The sequence below is a fragment of the Antechinus flavipes genome, chromosome 2 (genome assembly GCF_016432865.1).
Source record: "Antechinus flavipes isolate AdamAnt ecotype Samford, QLD, Australia chromosome 2, AdamAnt_v2, whole genome shotgun sequence".
Taxonomy (NCBI): domain Eukaryota; kingdom Metazoa; phylum Chordata; class Mammalia; order Dasyuromorphia; family Dasyuridae; genus Antechinus; species Antechinus flavipes.
Window position 1 is genome coordinate 571,779,059 of NC_067399.1, and position 11,055 is coordinate 571,790,113.

Here is an 11,055-nt window from a genome sequence, read left to right on the forward strand (position 1 = left end):
AAACAGATGATAAAATACTTCTACTTTCTCAGCAGAAAAGTGATGAACTATAGGTACAGAATGTTGGATGTGCTGTCAAGTGAAGTTATTTTGTTGGCCAATTTTACTTAGCTGTTTTTCTTTGTTAGGGCTTTTTAGGGAGGAAGAGAAAGAATATTGGTAACTTAGTCTGGTGTGCAAAGTAAAAGACATCAATAAAACTTTAAATGCCCATTTAAATTTAAATTTAAATGCACTGTACTATATATACTAAACATATACACACAATTATATTTATAAAGATACAAATATACATTTGTATATATGTGTTTATGTGTACATATATGACTATATATATGTGTATACCAATATTACATATTTGGTGTATATGTAAATGTGTATCTATATTATATGATTATATGTGTGTGAGTATTTTATGTGTATTTCATGAATATATGCATATATGTCTTTACACACTGATCTATATTACCTAAAGTAAGAATGATTATGATTCTCAAAAAAAGTGATTTTGTGAGATTCTAACATCATGTAATTTGGTTCTACCAAACAAAGTATACAAGAGATGACATGGACTTGGTGCATTTCATATCTTTTATAAACATAAAGAACCTTCTCTCAGGTTAAACATTAATAAATCATAACAAATATTTTCTTGGGGCAGCTTGGTGGTACAGTGGATCTCTAGCCATCAGCCCTGAAGTCAGGAGGACCTGAGTTCAAATCTGACCTCAGATACTTAACACTTCCTAACTGTGTGACCCTGGGCAAGTCACTTAAACCCAATTGCCTCAGCAAAAAATATATATTTTCTTTTCTTTAAGGTGTACTCCAACCCTTTATGAAAGCAGAATTTGTTGATTTCCATAGTAAACAGACTCATATTGAAACAAGAGGCTAGTTACCTGCTGATGGGCGAGACATCTGCTTAATAACAAAAACTAGTGGACTATGGTCCTTCTGATACATATTTTGTTCAAAATAAGTAGGGGAAAAAAAACAAATTGTTTATTATGGATTGAAAAGATTGTACTCCAGGGAGCATGCATTTCAGTTTCTGAAAATTCCTTGGAGAATTCCAGTGCCCTCTCTGTGGTGCAACTTTTGGTTCAATCCCTGTTATACTCGATGGCCCTTACACATGAATTTGAAAATTGTCCACTTGGAATTTTTCAGACCAGCATTGTGAAACCTAACTCACATTTTGGGGTCAGCTTGCTCTGTGTTAGTTTTCCAGATTTACTTTACCCACAAATCTAATGCCGCATTGGTTGATATGAGCTATTTAACTTATCCCACCACTCTCTGATACCTATTTCTTGTGGGCAATTACATCACCTTCCTGCATTTTTGTCCTAGAAGATGCCTAAACTGTAGAAAAAGGAATCTACAACATAGGGGAGAATAACTGAAATTAAATCCCCAGCATATAGCAAAATGCTTTCACATACCAGATACTTAATAAATGTTTTGGAATTTAACTGAATTGACTTTGAAGAGGCTAAATGACTAGAAAGATTTTGAGTAATAGAGGGAAAAGAGTAAACCCAATGCTGGGGGCAAAGCCTACTTTTTCTCCAATCATCTTCCCTTAACAAATATGCAAGTTGTCATTGAAAGAGAATAGACTATTAAAAGAAACTGTGAAATCTCCTTCCCTGAAGGTATTTTGGGTGGATCAAATTGAACTCTTACCTGCCATCTGGTCCATGGATTTAATTACCTGTCAGTGAGGCTCTCAAACACTGTTCTAATCAGTGACTTTTTAATAGAATCCTGGATTGCTTAAATACATTAATTCTTTTAAGAAATCTCATTCAACTAAATCTGCAAAATCTACATTGATTTAGCAGGACTAGATTGAGAAGCATTTTTAACATGATTCAGTTCATTTCTGTTGCTGAAGAGGTTCAAATGTTTTTGTGATCTTTTTAGCATGAACTCCACTTCAGCTGAATAGACTAACCTTCAAGGTTCAGAATCCTATTCATCCACACTAATCAGTCACAAACAACCATTAAACATCACAAATTAGGCCTTGGCTAAGTGGGAAAACAAAAGGGAGTAAAAACTGCCTCTGTCCTCAAGAAGCTTATTTTTTAATGGAAGAAACAATACAAGAATATTTCAGTAAAACAAATACTGAGTAAATGAAGAGGCACTGATAGAGAGAATCATCAGGAAAGACTTTCTGCAGAAGGTAGGATTTATTGTGAACCTTGAAAGGACCTAAGAAACCTAGATGAACTATGCCTTAGAATAATGGACTGGCCAAACTGGAAAATACCTTGTAAATCATTGAAAGCCTATTGGAGTGAACAATGATATGGATAATGATGAAATAATGCTCATTTATGCAACACTATGACTATAAACCACTTCATAAATTTTATGGTACAGTAGATAGAACACTAGGTCTGAAGTCAGAGAAACCTGAGTTCAGATTCAACCTCAGATATTTACTAGTTATGTAACACTACTGAGTCATAGCCTCTATCTTAGGTTTCTCATTTTTAAAATTGGGATAAGGAAAGTACCTACTTCCAAGGATTGCTCTGAAGATCAAATGAGATGATAGTTTTAACATATTTATTTTGCACAGTGCTTGGCACATAGTAGGTACTATATAAATATTAGGTATCATCTCATTTGGATCCTCATAAAAATTCTATGAAGTTGGTAGTAAATTTAATATTTTGCTACATTTTCCAAGTGAAGAAATTAGCTTCCTTTCTTTTTAAGTAACTGTCAAAATCTCAAAGATAGGCTACACTAAAGCCATGACATGGATTCATAGAGTTAAAATTCAAATTAAAAGTCTTCCAGTTACTAGTTCAGTATGCAAAGTAACTTAGTTCCATAAAGTCACATAGTTAGGAAGAGTGTTGATACTCAAAATCCAGCTTGGTATATCCATGAGTCTCTTGTCCATGTAACCTTTAGCTCTTCCAGTCTCTGATTTCTGACTTAGAATGCTGTGGTACATTGGACTCTGTAGGGCAACAAGTAGTCATGTTGGCTCTTAGTCTTCATGATAATTATGAATGTCACTCAACTTCTTTGGCTCAGTATATCATGGAGAAATAGAGCACTTGGATCCTGAAAGACATAGGTCCAAATACTGTTTCTTACACTAGCTATGAGCTTCAATCTCCTCATCTGTAAAATATGGACAATAATATGTAGTATCCCTACCACATAGTGTTATTGTGAGGATCAAATGAGATAGTGTATCCAAACACCTTGCAGACCTTAAAGTGCTTCTTAAATTTTTGTCATTTCTCATTTTGCAAATGGTAAACTAAGGATCAAATTATTAGAAATAAGATTGCAAAGATGGAATCCAATGTCATTTTCTGCATTCCTAGGGCAATTCTGCTTGTCATGCGCCCAGAGTATTGTTTCTAAAAGATCTTATACATGAGGGAAAAAAACCGTCCCTATCTCATTTAACTCTGGTACTGAAAGATGGGGAAAAAAAATCAGTTGGATGCCAAAGTGAATTCAGTGAATAGGGCAAACAATACTATTTACAGAAATGGAACTTTTAACTTCCTTCAAAGGTTCAGTCATGTTTGATTCTTCATGACCCCATGGGGTTTTCTTGGTGAAGATATTGAAGGAGTTCATCATTTCCTTTGTCAATTAATTTTAAAGAAATTGAGGCAAGCAGAATTAAGTGATTTGCCCATGTAAGTATAGTACTTGCCCAGATAGTAAGTATCTAAAGCTGGATTTGAACTCAGGTATTCCTAACTCCAGGACTCAATCCTCTATGCTACCCAACTGCTTTTCAATTCAGACATTGTTTTAAAATGAAAAATAAACAAAAGAGGGGGGCCAGTAGGAAAAGCTCTTAAAATTAGAAAACTTGGCCTAGTTCAACCCTTGACTTGTCATATGACTTACAGTTATGGGCCAAAATAGCCCTACTGTGTCATTAGCTAAAATTCCCTTCTATTTTACAAATCTTGTATCTGGCACAGAGTCTGGCATATAAGATTTTTATAATATACTGTGATGTTTATTGAATTTAATACTTCAAGTTATTATCAGAAGGAGTTCTAAGACTTTTCCTTAATTTCACTCAATTAGAAGGAATATGGTGTACTCTACTATATAACTGGTCTTATGAGTAAAGATGTATATCCTTGTTCTGAAATATGCTGGCTGAGTGATGCTAAAAAAGTGATTTCAAACCTTTAAGTTTCAGTTTCCTCAACTGTAAGATAGGGATAATTGTGGTTAGGTGAAGAGAGCATTTTCTATAATTCTTTATAAATATGGGCTATTATAACAGAACTTCTCATTCGCTACTGTTTTCACTTGTTTTGTGCTCTCATTTAACCCCAAGTACTTTTTCTTCCACATTTTTCCTTCTTTGGACAGCTCATTGTCTAGTGAATGGAAAGATAGGAATAAAAAAAAGTCAGTCGGGTGCCAAAATGAATTCAGTGAATAGGGTAAACAGTCCTGTTCACAGAGATGGAGCTTTCAGCCTCCTTTGAAAGGTTTGAGCTAATGTGGCATTGAATAATGAGATCCATTCTTTGTCTATGATAATTTGGTTTTTTATACTGCTTTTTGCCCCCTGCATCTAAGAAAATCAATACATATAGAATTTGGGAAAGTGAAAGAAAGTAGAGAACCATGATGTGTTCACAATTTATAAAAGACACTGCCTTTGACCAAGGAGATGAAATCATCAGACTTCAATAAGTCATGTATTCAGCAAAATGGATACAGCACTGAACTAGGAGTTGGAATGACCTGAGTTCAAATCCCATCAAATACAGTTAGTTGTAACCCTGGACAAATCATTTAATCCCTCTATGCCTCAATGCTCTCCTCTATTAAAGGAAAGGGTTGAATTCAAATCTCAAAGGTTCCTTTGAACTCTAAATTAATGGTACTCTGACCTTTAATCAGGAAAAAGGACACAAAAATACAGCCATATAAAGGACAACTTATTCTTCACCACTGTCTCTAACCCCATTGTCTGTGCTAGAGTCTTCTGAGCTCCTCTTAGTCTGATTCGTCACAATGGGATATACTGTATCTTGATCCCAACAAAGTGATGTCATTTGGGCGTTCTTCAAGGAAGAGGAACAACTAACTAATTTTATGTTCTACAAACATGTTAAAGTCTCTCCTATTCTAAGAAACAAAAAACAAGCAAACCAACCAAAAGCAACCTTTTCTTACTGGGGCCATCTCTTCAAGTTATCATTTTATATTTTTACTCCTCCTTTATTGGTAGACTACTATAGAGTAATCAGTCTCTGCTTAAAGTCTTTAATTCCACTCACTTTCTCCTCAATCTCTTGGAATTGACCTTCAATCTCTACTATTCAACTAAAACTACTTTCTCTAAGTAATTTATGGTATGGCACCATCATTTTATCATCAAATCCAATGTCTCTTCTTAGACCTCATCCTTGATGTTTCTGCTACATTTAACATTGTTGACACTGCCCTTTTCCCTGTTTATTCCCTTGAACTATCTTTGTTCTAGTCTATGACAATCCTTCTTAGTCTCATTGGTCAGTTGCTCTTCTTCCTTACTGCTTCCCCCATCCAAATATAATGATTCTCCAAAGCTCTGCCCCCACACTCATCTTTTCTCTCTATATTCTCCTATTTGGTTTTTTCCTTCAGTCCTCTTCTCTTCCATTGTGGACTTCTTTGGCTTTTCTGTCATGCCCCTATTAAATTATCATTGAAAAATATTTTCATCTTGCAAAATCAAATCAGACTTATTGCTCACATTTCATCACTATTCTGACCCTCTCATTGAAGAGTAGAGTCATAAAACCATGGCAGCTTTCTTTTGTGTATTGTCTGTTAGATTTTTCCTTTGATTATAAACTCCTTGAGGGAAGTGACTGTCTTTCTTTTCATATTTGTATACCCAGAGCTTATTATAGTGCCTGTCACAAAGTAGACACTTAATACACGTTTTTCAATAATTGACTTAGCAATCTCATGTACTCTTGTGACTTCAATTTTCAAATTTCCATGGAAGTGACTTTAAAATCTATATGACCATATCTAATGTGTTGTCTCAAATCATATCATATCAGCTGCTATACATAACTTCCTGAACAATATTTCAAATTCAATATGTTCAAAACTGAACATTCCCTCCAGGCTCCTAAAAAACTCTGCCTCTCTTCCTAATTTCCACATTTTTCACAAAGGTACCACCATTATTCTAATTATGCAGTCTTACAACTTTGGGGCCTTTCTTGACTCTTCTGTCTTCCTTGCTTTCCAGAGGCAATTCTTTGCCAAGTCCTGTTCAATTTCTCACAAAAACATCTTTCCTAAATGTTCTCTGCTTTCTGATCTCCTTTCTAATTTCATTGCCATAGCTATATTTCAAGCTTTCACCTCTCATTTAGACTAGTATGATAGACTACTAACTCTTCTCCCTTTAAGTGCAGCCCTTTTCAATCTTTCCCTTCACACTAGTACCAATGTGATCTTTCTAATGTACAATTTGATCATATCAATGTCTTGCTCAAAGAACCATCAATGGCTTCTCTACAAATCACCTGTAGAATAAAATATAAACCTCTAAGTCTGGCATTCAAGGTCCTTAACAATCTAACCCCCTTCATTTCTGTTCTGATATCACAGCACTTTTCTTTGTACACTCTTTACTCCAACCAGAGGATTCTTTTACACCTCACCTAAATGTCTACACATCCAATTTCCTAATCTTATAATGGAATCCCCTCCACTTTATTCTCTTTTCTCATAAATTAAAATTCTTCTCTTTTAAGGTACAACTTGAGAACATCTTAGTCCATAAAACCTATCCTTATCTCACAGCTGAAAATATTCCCTCTCCTTGAATTCCTGAATCAATTACACATTTAATAAACATTTATTCAATACTTTCTGTGCCAAACACTGCATTGTGCTAGGTGCTGGGGATTCAAAGAAAAAGATGAAAGCATTTTTGCCTTTAGGAAGCTTATCTTCTTCTCTTTGCATCTACTGTTTTGAATTCTTCCATCAATGCAAATTACAAATTAGTCCATAATTGAGTATGTGAGCAGAGGTACAGGAGACTTGGAAGTTTAGTGATTTGCCGAAGATCACGTTTGCTATCTGAGGCCAGTTTAGAACTTAGATCTTCCTGACTACGTATTTTATGCCATGATGCCCATTTTAGGAACTTTATAAATACCTGTCAAAATTTATTGAACTAAATACCAAGAACAAAATGAAAGAAGACTTGTGTTAATATTTCCAGTGTTAGAACTTAATTCAAACAGATTTTCTTCAAAATTCTATTTAGCTCATTTGTTATTATTTGATCATGTCTGACTCGACCCATTTGAGTTTGTTGGTTGTTTTTTATTTATTTGTTTTTGTTTTTGTTTTTGTTTTTTTTTTTTTGGCAAAGATTCTTCTCCAAAATTTTACAGATAAGAATCTGAGGCAAACAGAGTTAGGAGACTTGCCCAAGGCCAATAGCTAGTATTTGAGGCTGGATTTGAACTCAGGTCTTTCTGATTTCAGGCCCTGCACTCATCTCTTAACTGCTCTGCTCATTTGTAGTCAGTATTAGAAAATAACAAAGAAAGGAACCAGAACTACTATTCCTATCTTCAAGAAGTTCTTTTTGACTTCTTATTTGAACAGTATGATTTTCTAGTGTAATAGATAATATTCTTTTGGGAACTTTCAGATGAGGAAACTTCCTCTACCAATGCAGGTTTGGCTCCTTTGAGACTTTTAGTCTTAGTGTTGTCTAGAGTATTTAGAATATATGTGACTTACTAAATGTCACACAACCAGTATGTGCCAGTGGTGAGACTTAAATCTAGGTCTTCCTCATGCCACACTAGCTCTCTTACCAATTTGTCATGTTTGTCATATAATTTTATCATTTACACTGCTCTCTCTCTCCCTCTTCACAGTATGAAGGTGACATAGTCTTCTCAAAGGCTATGATAAAACAGCATAAATTCTGGGAAGTCCTACCAAGATTTCAAGGATGATCTCCATGACTAATTATATTTCTGTTGCTCAAGGAGTAACCCGACTCAGATCTTCAAGGCTCATCCCTGTTAAAGGTAAACCACAAGTGATTTATTTTAGCCAGATCAACTAATGAAATTATTTACTAAGCATGAAGGGGTTGTGTTCTGCTACAAGTGATAGTGTCCCTATAATGAAGAAATCACTAATCTTGAGATAAATAATACACCCACACCCACACACACACACACACTTTTCTGCTTCCTTTTATATATTAAATTCCCCTTTGAGAACACAAGACCTTAAGAGCAGGGAATTTCCTTTTTCTATTTGTATTTGTATTCTCTGTACTTATCACACTGCTAGACACATAAGAAGAAATTATTAAGTGCCTGTTGATACAGATGTCTTAATTCCTTACTGAACTCTGAGGTTTCTACAGGCAAGAAATTGTGTCAGTTTTCATGTCTGTATACCTATGACCTAGGATACTGCCTTATACCTATGTCAATACAGCAAAAATCTTTGATTACATCAGTGTGGAAATTCCTTTGACTATATAAATCACAATTGGTCTATAATTGAATAGATGTCTTAGAGAGTTATATTAGGTCTGGTAGATGGTTTCAAAATCAGGGGTCTCCCACCTCCAGACCCAATACTCTCTACCAAAACAATGTTAATGCCAAGGTCATGTGACTATTACCTAGTCGAAATAGAATTTGAACACCTGATAACAAAGTCCAACACTCCATTATCATGATGCACTGCTTTGCCCCTATTAGATATTTAACAATTGGCAAGCAAAATCCATGGAACTGAATACAAACAGCAGAATGAGAAAGGGTTTTATATTGTGATTTCAATCAGTAGTGGCTCTGATGATTTTAACTGATGATTTCCTTTGAAATTCCCTTGAATTCATTTATACCACTCCTAAGGAACAGCAGAAAAAGAAATAGAATAATTCATCCCTTTTCCTTTCAAACCAAGATCACTGGACTACTGGGCATGATCTCCCTTCTCCCTAATAATAAAGAGCTACTTCTGGTTCTGACTTTGTTGTTAATGAATAGAATAACTAATAATAGGCTACATATTGACAGCTCTTCATGTGTAACAAAGTATTTTCACAAACTGAAATTATTGGTGAAAATATTTTCAGTCTTATTTTGTAGAGGAGGAAATTGGAACTTGCCCAAGACTATATAGCCAATAAATGGCAAAATCAAAACTTGGAATCCAGCTCCAATGTCATTTCCTTTTCCATAGCCATGTTTATTGATTATACAGAATTTAAATGTCATTGAGATAGCCAAATTAACAGTATTGGCTTATAAAAAAAAAAGTCAATTCATCAGTCAACATGGAGATGGTCTTCACCTAGTTGCTTGGAGTATTGGACTTCATGGTATATTTGTAAGATGGAATATTTATAGAATATTTGTTATTCAAAGTACCAGAGAGTCCTGCTGTGCCAATGTATTTCCATGCCCACTGAGTTGATATTTCATGCTTATTGACTCAAATATATCCATATCATCTTACCTTTTCTTTGTTATGCTGCCAGGAAATTTATTCACTTTTTATTTTGTAAAACTCAGTCCCATTTTGTCTATGTTCAGCTTGTCTGGCCATGAGGTAGAAGAGGAACTATTAATGTACTAAAGAACTTTAAAATTTGAAATGAGGCCATGAAAGATGGTTCTGAGGTTAAATAATAGCTATTGGGAACTCAAAACAGTCATTTGATTCTGCCTTTTGTCCCATTTCTCTATTGTAGAAGCCTTGAATTGCCTATTCCTGACTCCCATGAATAAGTCAATTAAAAGTTACTGCTTTGAGTCAAAGATCATTGCAAGGCATACAGAACTAAGAGTGGAGTTTAGGGGACTCTTCAAAATAAATTACAAAGTTGAAATAGATTTTTATGTGTTTTTCCAGGATTGAACCTGTTCTTGTGACTGATTGAGGCAAAAACAGTGCTACACTAATAAAAAAAAATTGAATTTCAGAAGTAATTTCATAAAAAGAACAGAAATTGTAACATTGCTCATTTTAAAATTAGTGTCTCCAATAATAGTCCTTGATTTTAGGAGCAGACAGTGAGGAGAAAGACTTAGAGGACAGTGTGTTGGGTCACTTCTCTTAGAAGTATATATAGATGCTATGAGCAAGAAACACTCTAGTTGAGAAGACATAGATAGGCTGTGAAATGTACTAGAGAAAGAAAGGCCTATCAAAGAAATGATAGGTTTATTGAATTATTATATATGTGTCTACAACTAGACAAGAAGTTTCTTTGATCATTCTAACTAACATTCATTTACAAATGTCCATCAGCTGGGAATGACTGAATAAATTATGATATGTGAATGTGGAATATTATTGTTCTATAAGAAATGATCAACAGGATGATTTCAGAAAGGCCTAGAGAGACTTATATGAACTGATTCTATGTGAAATGAATAGCACCAAAAGAACATTGTACACAGTAACAAGATTATATGATGATGAATTGTGATGGATTTGGCTCTTTTCAATATTGAGAGAGCCATACACATCCATAGAGAGGACTATAGAGACTAAATGTGGATCACAACATAGTATTTTCACCTTTTTTTTGTTATTGCTTGCTTGCTTGTGTTTTTCTTTCTCATTTTCCCCCTTTTGATCTGATTTTTCTTATGCACCATAATAAATGCAGAAATAGGGGAGGGGAAAAGTTGGGAGGGAGAGAAAAATTTGTATTACAAGTTTATACAAGGGTGAATGTTGAAAACTATCTTTCTTATGCGTTTTGAAAATAAAAAGCTATTATTTCTTTATTTTTAAAAAGATTTTGAGATGGTTCTTCTATCACCTTTTCTGATATTCCTGTGAGCACTTGCCTTATGCAACTTTATAAAATTATCTCTTAAGGAAACACATGTTTAGCATTTAAACTACATGGCCAGCCCGCTAGAGTTGTATTCTATGTAGCAGAGTATGAATACTTGGCAGTTCACTTTGAGAAAGGACCCCAGTGTCTGGTACCTTATCTTGAGAGGTAATATTCAGAAT